The sequence below is a fragment of the Tachypleus tridentatus genome, chromosome 13 (genome assembly GCF_004210375.1).
Source record: "Tachypleus tridentatus isolate NWPU-2018 chromosome 13, ASM421037v1, whole genome shotgun sequence".
NCBI classification, from domain to species: domain Eukaryota; kingdom Metazoa; phylum Arthropoda; class Merostomata; order Xiphosura; family Limulidae; genus Tachypleus; species Tachypleus tridentatus.
This window is the reverse complement of record NC_134837.1, coordinates 6,261,970-6,272,457: the sequence shown is the minus strand read 5'-3', so window position 1 is coordinate 6,272,457 and position 10,488 is coordinate 6,261,970.

Below are 10,488 nucleotides of genomic sequence, written 5' to 3'. Positions count from 1 at the left end.
TAAATACTAGTGGAAGCAATAATAGTGACAGAGACTCACATTAAATACTAGTGGAAGCAATCATAGTGACAGAGACACATTAAATACTAGTGGAAGCAATCATAGTGACAGTGACTCACATTAAATACTAGTGGAAGTGATCATAGTGACAGAGACTCACATTAAATACTAGTGGAAGCAATCATAGTGACAGAGACTCACATTAAATACTAGGGGAAACAATCATAGTGACAGAGACTAACATTAAATACTAGTGGAAGTGATCATAGTGACAGTGACTCACATTAAATACTAGGGGAAACAATCATAGTGACAGAGACTAACATTAAATACTAGTGGAAGCAATAATAGTGACAGAGACTCACATTAAATACTAGGGGAAACAATCATAGTGACAGAGACTAACATTAAATACTAGGGGAGAATCAGCAACGCTGGTTAATAAGTTACTGACCTTTTAATTTTATAATGTACAAAAACCTTTAACTGCCTTATAAACCAAGTTATTCAACTCTTATGTCTGCTAATAACAAACTAACTTTTACCTCTGCCCATTAACAAGAATGAATATAGGAGTCAAAGAATTGACACCAAATTTTGAATAATCTATTTCAAATTTTTCTTTGTAAGACGATTATTGACTGATTCACTACATGTAGTCAGTTCATGGTTACCACCATTTGGTATTGTGACACAACTGACATTCTAGAACAGAAATGACACCTATCTCACAGACTTTCAAAGCTGGTAACTGTGATTTGTAATAGTAAATATAGTAAATTATTGTATCAATATAAATGTCATCTTCCAAACATTTCTACAGTTTTGTATAACTAGTTTCAACTGTAGCTAGCTGTTGCTCATCATAATTTGAAGTGTTAGGATATGGAAGTCATTGCCAGGAGAGTCATTGTTTCACTTCACTACTATTTAGGTGAGAAATCCACACACTAATCTCAATGGGAAGTATATAAGTGTTTGATTGAAATACTTGAGGTAAACTCTGTCCATCAATTGTGCTAACTTTTCTGATAGTGCAAGTGCACTCAGAAGTCTTGTACTCTCTCTCAGTGTGTTTTATTACCAGGCCTCTGTAGATGATGTAAAGTACATACATAAACATATAATTCCAACTTAAGTGTCATTTTAAAGTGCACACATTGCCTTCACAGTATGGGTGTATTGTGTAAGGACAGTCAGCAAATATTACTTTGTTTTATTACCAGCATCAAAGTTAATAATAACCAATCAATAAACAGTTGGAAGATTTATATCTTGAAACTAATTTCATGACCACTAAATCAGTGCTCATTACTAATTGAGGAAAAACTTAAAAAAACAGACAGATGTTTGAATTTGTTCCTCTTGCAGAATGCATACAGTAGCCTAAACTTCACAGCCATATGCTATAGCCTGCACAATAGCAATGGTGAGATACACACAGTAGCCAATACTTTTGCACGCATATGCTACAGTGTACACAATGGCTATGGTAAGAATACATACAGTAGCCTATACTTTGTAGGCACATGCTATATTGTACACAATGGCTATGGTAAGAATACATACAGTAGCCTATACTTTGTAGGCACATGCTATATTGTACACAATGGCTGTGATGAGTTGCTTGGTTGGTTGATTTGGTATATTATAGCACAACTAAACTATCTACACCAAACATCCAGTAAAAGGTTAAAGTAAATTTAGTAAAATTCATAAAAGGAAATTAAGGTAAAACAAACCGAAAAGTTAAAAAAATAAATAAATATCATAAAACCAATGTTTACATCTAGTCTACAATGTCAGAACAAAACTACAGTAACACAAGTTGTAAAGGACTTTCTGTAGCATAATTGTAATTATTATAACTCACCAGGAAGACTAACAGGAAAGTACATAAACCACCATCAGTCACCTGAAGTTGGCCTTTCCAGTCCTGGTTCCAAGTTACTTGACATTATGGCCATTTTCAAAAAAGTAAAGAAATAAAAGTTTTAAAAGACTTGTAGCAAAATTTTAATAATAACTTGCCAGGATGACTAACAGGTAGTTCAAACAGCAGTGTTAGTCACTTGAAGTTAGCCTTTCCAGTCCTGGTTCTAAGTTATTTAACATTACAGCCATTTTCCAATTTCAAATTGAACTAGATATACTTTGATTCTTAAAAGGGAATCACATTAAAAAAGGTCTAATGTAAAAATGAAAAACTTAAATAGCATTAAAAAGATTAATGGCCGTGGACAGTGTCACCATCACCAATAACACCGTCTAACTTATGGACAAACCTTGGGACAGAACATGTTTAAAATGGTGCTGTTGTTGAGAGTTAGTAACCACGACAAACCATGGCAGAGCCCACACAGTCACCTGATTTCGAACCATCTGTATAAATAGGAATGAAAGGATGGTTCGAAAGATGTTCAGCAAATAACAGACAGTATTTCCAATTTGAAATGTCTGATTTTTTCAGATGACTTAAAGATAGGTTAAAGATTTGGAGACTGTAAGAAGCCATGCTGGGATGGGCTGACCAGTGAATACAGGAATGTTATCCAAGGACAGCCCCAATTCATCCAACTGCACCTGGATACAAAGGCCAAAAAGAGCAATGGCAGATTATCTGTTCTGAAAAATAATTGGCCCAACAAAGAAGGAAAACACAACCCCAGATGGAATGCTTTGGTGAGGAATGAAGTTTCAAAGCAGATAGTAAAGACAGTTGCAAAGGACAGAGGTGCAAAGAAGCTCATAGTTCATTGAAGTTCATCAAGAACTTCAGCTCTGAACTGGGGAAGTGCAGAAAGCCCCAGTATAGAGCTGAAGTTCTTGATGATGAATGGGGTCATCATCTTTAAGGCTGAGATTCTGTCAGAGATCAGTGATCCATAGTTGAGTTTCGATCAAATAAGAGCGCGATATATCTTTAGCACAGAACATCAATTTGCTCCCAAGTGGTGGAAGAGAGGACACAAAGGATGTTCAGTGCTCTTGTACATTTGACCCATAGCTGCTTTATGTGTGGTTAAAAGGTCAGCTTACGGTCAAAGATAAGGTCCAAGTACTTTGTCTCAGGGACCATAAGCAGCACAACTTCACCGATACGGAGTTCAGGATCAGGATAAATCGCTGTTGGCAGCAAAAGTGCATGCAAATGGTTTAAGAGAGAGAGAAGTTAAAACCATTTGCTGTGGTCCACTTCAGTAAATGATTGAGGGCAGTCTGTAGCTGCTGCTCAATATACCCCATGTTTGATAACTGACATAAGATGTGAAAGTCTTTGACATAGAGCCCATTCTCAACTGTGAGAGAGAGAGTTGTTCAGTGATGGCATTAATTTTTACACTGAAAAGTGTGACACTCAAAACACAGCCCTGAGGGACTCCAATTTCCTGTAAAAAGAACGGGAAAGTGTCGAACCCACAGGAACGTAGAATCTCCTGTTCATTAAAAATTTTTTAATAAAAATGGGCAAATGGCTACGTAACCAATATATATGGAGGTTTTGCAAAATGCCATATCTCCATGTTGTATCATAAGCCTTCTCAAGATCAAAGAATGTTGATACAAGATGTTGTTTGAGAAAGTCTCTGATTGGCGTTTCAAGCGAATCAGGTGGTCCACTGTAGAATGCTGTTGTTGGAACCCACACTGGGTTGGCTAGAGGTGTTTGTTTGACTTGACGAACTAAACAAGGCGAGCATTAATCATCCTCTCTAAGGTCTTACAGAGAGCAGCTCTTGAGAAAGCAAATGGACGGTAGGTTGAGGGAATTTTGGTATCCTTCCAAGACTTAGAGAAAGGTAGGACAATAGCCTGGCACCAGACATCAGGAAAAATATTCTCCTGCCAGATCCAGTTAAAAACAATCAGAAGAATAGCAAGAGAAGCAGGAGAGAGATGGTGCAGCATTTCATAGTGTACATCATCAGGTCCAACTGATGCACTGCCAGACCCGACGATGGAGCAAGTTTGCATTCCATCAGTGTAAAGGGATGATTATAGTCATAGAGACAATCAGCTAGAAATGAAAGATGTGATCGCTCTGCCCAGGTCTTGATGGTTAAAAAGGTGGAGGAAGAAGCAGAAGTGCTAGATACCCGAATAAAGCTTTCACCTAGAGTATCGGGTGATACTCAGGGGATCAGTTACTTCTTGATCATCTGAGAACAAGATTGAGAGGGGAACAGTATTATATTGCCCACTGACCTTTGAATCTTGTCCCATATGACTTTGGAACTGGTGGTAGAAGGTATGCTGATTGTGAAATGAATCCAAGATTCCTCCTGGCTTTGACTTTACTCACCAAGCATGTGCACAAAACTAATGGAAAGTGATGTGGTTTGAGAGTGTAGAATATTTATAGAAGAGTATCCCAAGTCCGTTTTTAGCCTTCCGTGCCATGTGGCAGAAAGGATTTCACCATGGATGACCTATATAGTGGAAAATGTGTTGAGGTTTCAGGAATACATTGAGCAGCTGCTTGTATAATACAGTCAGTTACTGCTGCCACACAGTCATCTATTGATAGTTTACAGATGATGGCAGGATAGAGTTCTGCAAGAGCAGTGAAAGAGGGCCAGTTTGTGTGATCCAGCTTCCACGGGCACAGGGGTCAGGTGGCATGGACCACAGCCAGTCTCTCTCTCAAAATTATGGGAAAATGATCACTGTCTGGTGGATTACTTTCAACCCTCCATGAAAAATGGAAGAATAGTGAAGGGAGCAAATTGAGAGATCAATAGCAGTAAAGGACTGACAAGGTGGATGAAAATAAGTAGAAGAACCAGTATTGAAAGAGAGAAAGTGATCAGAGAGCATACGGCTCTATGAAGCAACCCTTCTATCAATATCAGGACTTTCCTAGAGGGGATGATGTCCATTAAAGTCTCCCAGGATTAAAAAGGGAAACAGCAACTGTTCAAATGATAGCATCAAGGTCTCATTGATCATACACCTCTCAGGCAACAGGTAGAACAAACAGTGATGGTATGACCCAAGGACGTGGATGGCTATGTCCTCCAAGGGTGTGTCGAGTGGGTAAAACAGGTGGGCAAGTGCTGATCAACCAACATTGCCACCCCTCCATGCACTTGTCCATCACACACAGCTTGTCACTTCTGTACAAAGGAAACTGCTGAAAGGTGACTGTATCAGCAGGTTTCAGAAATGTTTCTTGTAAGGAAAGACACATACAGGAAGGTAGGAAGCAATAAGTGTTTTGATATCATCCAGATATATTAGAACATAAACCTCGACAGTTCCATTGTATTAAGGTGGTGATTTCTATTTACATGTAGGCAAATTGGGTTGAGAACCCTTCTGTTTACGACCACAACTTTTTTCTTCACTGTCTTTATTTGAGGGAAGTTTATCAACATCCATGGATCCTGCACTGGGTTGAATGGGCGGTCTTTGCTGTTGGAAGGGATTTCCAGTCACTAAGAGGACGAAGCGAATGAGTGTTTTGCATCTTGGGGTGAGAGAGATGTCCAAGGAAATGCCTGTACCTGGAAACACAGGAAGTGGATCTTGGGATTTGTTGGAATATATGTGAGGGACAGAAATGGGTGTTGAAGTTGATTCATCAATGCTTTTTTACCATGGAGGTCAAAAGACTTTTTAATTTGTTTTGACAACAATTCTTTTGGAGGCACAGAAAGATCTGTCTGCACTTCAATGTAGTAGTGGAACCAAGTGCAGCAGCATACGTCCAAAGATGAAGTGGTGGACAACAACTTTCGAGCCTTAGGATAAGTAATGTTATGAATCATTTTCAAATGCTGCACCTCTTTTTTCTTACAAGCATTTAGGGCAAGAACAAAAGTAGAACAAGTGAGAGCCATTGCAATTGATGCAATGAGGGTCCATTTCACTCTCATAGGCATCTTGGTCCTTACCACCACAATGAGCACACGTCAAGGAACCCCAATATATCTTTGAGTGACCGAACTGCTGACACTGGAAACATCAGAGAGGGTTTGGAATGTATGGCCATACCCTGCAATTAAGATAACCTGCCTTTATTGTGGCAGATGGATGTGGTGATGTAAATGTCAGAATGTGGATACTGTGCGGCATCGTAATTCCATCTTTGCAAGTGGAGATGCGCCACTCGCAGAAACTCCTTGAGTGGAGAAACCAGCAAGAATCTGACTTAGAGATGTTCTTCAAACCTCTCTCAACAATAACCTCGTGATGAATTCAAACTAGCATGAGATATAACCTCAATAGGTATATATCCTCAATTGCCTTTGAATGCAAAGTTCACTGTGTTGACATTTGGATGCTTCCACCAATATGTCACCAGATCATAACTTCTTTACTGATTTTGGAGAGCAGCAAGTTCCTTCTGAATGAAAAGGGGAGATATCTGCCCTAAAGGTTTGCATGAAGAAGAACGTAGGATAAGAAAATGAGGTACAACAGGTGTTACAGATTGCTGCTCAGAATCTTCAAGATGTGGTTGTTTACCAATGGACCGTGTTTTCAGTATTTTATTTAAGTTTTTTATTTGAAGGATCCATAATAAAAAAAGGAAATTTCAGTGCCCACTGACCCCACACCCACCATGAAGCCCCTATGAGGGGAAGCACTGCAATGCCAAACAAGGACACTGCAGCAATGCCAGGGTTTTGTGAGCACTATACCAAACACCAACTTCAGATACAATGTGTCACAACACCTGTTGAGAACATCCAACACTGGTACTTGGTTGACCCTAGCCCAGGATTAACCAGCCGAGCCAATGAAGAGGGGCTACCCCAGACTGCCCATCTTCAGTAATTCAAGGCCAAAGTGGTGAGTTAGGGTTGGACCCCTCAACCACATGGATCCTCTCCTCTCTTTCATGGGTTGCCACACATGGAAAATACATGGGTGGATGTTCCAGATCCCAGAGGAGGTAAACTGAAAGAACAGAATCTTCCCTGGAAAGTTCCCCTCACCACATACAGGACTCCACACCAAGGGGCTATGGTGAGAATACATACAGTAGCCTATATTTTGTAAGTTAACATGCTATAGTGTAGATGATAACTACAAAAAGCTTCACAGATAACTTTCAGCTTTCATTTGTAATTGTATCATCTACTGTATTGTTTAATGTTCCATCCAAACATTCTTAACTTCATATTTTAGGTATATCTTTTGCTAGAAAAATAAAGATAACATTACACATGAACTAAACTGAAACTGTGTGACATCATGGTTCATACCATCTTGTCTTGCACTTATTAGAAACTGTTGTTGAAAGTAGTCAGAAATGTTCAGGATACTCACTCAAACTATAAATCCAGGCAAGATTTTTTTTATACCAGTCAAACACTAATTCTGACATTCCTGGTCTATGTATCTGTAAATATTTGAAGATTTACCAGAAGAGGCCTATAGATGCTTTCTTATAAGCTGTTCAACATGACATGTTATGAATTCTATACAATCTCATCCATCCTTATTGATACTTTCTTGATGTGGATCAAATCCTGTCGAACAACCATACATGGATTGGAACAGAATATAAAAGAACATATGATGACCAGAGATCTATACAAGGAGTGCGACAGGACTACTGACAAAAAAGAACATCCATGATGTGTTGTTTCAACAACATTTACAGCTGGAGACTTTGGTAATGAGGAAACTACAACCAATATTTTAATTCATCAGTACTGAAATTAACAGAAATATGAGTACAAAAAATATATGAGAAAAATTAATTAAAATGTTGTTACTTAATGGAACACACCATCCATCTGCTCTAATGATGGAACACACCATCCATCTGCTCTAATGATTATATTTTTATATGAATACACAAAAAACTTGAAGTTATTCTAGATATTTCCAAAATGAATATAATTAGTTAAAATAAATAGTCATGCACAAATTCCTTTTCAGATATTGGTTTTTTTAAACTAACTGTAGTCATGTGATGTTTAAAGGATAATTATCGTATATACCAGTGACACCAATGTTAAGATCTCATGTAATCTTTGTTTAATAATCATTACAATTTTAACAACATTACTGTTTCAGTGATAATTTCTTTGTACCATGAAAATAACATATTAATCAAATTAGGCCTGATTTTATTTGTTCCATTATCCACAATGGCTAGAAAATTCAACGGAGTAGAAGTTTTATATAAGGTTCTTCCACCTATTACTCATGCCATTTATAACAAATACGACGGTTTTGCCTGCTTACGCCACAAGTGTTAAGTATATACATCTTACTCAAGTAGTTCTGCCAATGAAACAGGCATGTGTTCCTTCACTTGTTTATAGTTAATCACAAAGCTACAGAATGAGCTATCTATGCTCTGCCCAAAAAGGGTATCAAAACCTGGTTTCTAGCACTGTATATCTGTAGACATACTGCTGTGCCACTTGGGGACAAACAGGCACATGAGTAAGCCATGGGCAATCCAAAAGTAGAAATCATTCCAAAGTTTGAAGATTGCCAAACAAACTGAGGAATTGTATGTTACAATGTCCGTTGTTCAAAAAGTTTTTGTTGTAAATCTTACAAGGTTGCATTTGTTAAATAAACATAATTCTTCTAAAAATGTTTAGAACTAATTATTCTGAAGACACTTGTAGTTAATATGTTATAAGATTACCTACATATTGTGCTATTAATCATAATAATATTAATCTAAGCCTACACACTGAGTGAATTCAATGATAAAATCTACTAGTGTATGATACCATAAATAATTCACATTGTTATTCCATGTCGGAATACATGAAACTAACAGAAGATATTATAACTGAGAATCTACAACACTTGTATTATTTCATTATACAACACCATGTTTCATCCTTTATGTACAATTTATTTACCTAACAAACAATTTAACTAATGTGCAGAAGCTATAGATACTTACTCTTGCTTAACTTTATTATATAAATATGATTTGTTTTTTGTGACCAAGGAATAGGACTCAGTCCTTATAATTTTAAACTAAACAGCTTATGTTAATGAATATTACACTTTAAACATTGTTAACCATCACTGAAGGTCCAATATGTGATTTGAACGAAGTCTTAAGAGAAGCACAATATAATGCAGAGTTCATCATAACAACTTAATTATTGGTAATTTATCATCAAATTTTATTTCCTCAGAAATTCTGCAAGTTTACTACTACTCTTTGAAAAGCCAAGTAAAAGCCTGCTGTATACAAAAGCAGTCAAAACTATCATGAAAAATTCAATTCTGAAAGAACTCTTTAGCTTGCAATGAATGTAAGATGGCACACTTTTCAAAAAAGATTTTCATAGACAAAGCATGTAATTGTGTGGAACTGTAAAAACACATTTTCAGCTATCCATGAGCAAAAGATTATTGAATACTATAATTAAACTCCAACATGAATGAGATGTGTTTCTAACACATAAAACAATAATCATACTAAGCATGAAATAATATGCAAGTTTTAATATTCTCATGAAAGGGCAACATGTTGAGACATTTTATTATTATTATTTATTCTATCTTTAAACAGAAAGCCAATCTGAAATATGCAAGAAACTTAATTATTAAATGAAATCACAATTTAGTCATCAATTACTTATCACTACTATCTATAACAAATTTTTAACTTACCAGGGACTAGAAAACAGAGCCATGTCAGCAGTATAGGAATAAAGGCTGCTACATTAGTTCATAGAAATGAAATAGAATCATAAGTAAGTTACTTATAGCTAGAAATTAACAGCAGATTGTACTAAAGCTCCAATGTGAACTTAATCTTTGAGTAAATTAAATACTCAATAATAGTCTGGAAAAAAAGTAGTTATTCAATAGTGTTGGTGATAATATGAATTTTGAAAATGGTCCCTCATCAATATCAAACATATAACCTGAATAGTGAACCTGGCCTTGTTGAGAAAGTTATTAAACAAATTTCAGGATGTGACAAGTTCTTCACCATATAAAATGACTCAAGTTCAAATAAGTGTTGCAGTTTTTATCAACAGTGCCTGTTTTATACTGAAATAAGACACTTAACAAGTTTCAAAGAATCCTTTGGCAGGCACTTAAGAGCTATATTTTTTCATGAGTAAGCATCAGTGCAGAATATTACATATCCTAATCTTTCTAATTATACAGTCTATTCTAAAGCCCCTACAGGAGAAACAAAGAGTTGTGTGATATTTGTGTAACCAATAAACTGGGAAATGTTCTGAACATACACTAAAGAACTCTACATCAATAAACACAACATGCTGTCAAATTAAGGAAATAACTTAGAATTCAATCAACATACAAGGTTGATTACAAAGACGTTTTCACATAAAGGATTCAAAATAAACCAACCCATCTGGGAAAACTGCAATAAACTAAACACAGGAATCACTTTAAACTGTGAGTTATATGAGAAACTGGACTGAATGAAGGTCAAACTTACAATCCAATAGATTAGAGTTAACATTTACTAAGTATAGAACAAATATGTTACAAAACAGCCAACTCACCATTAAG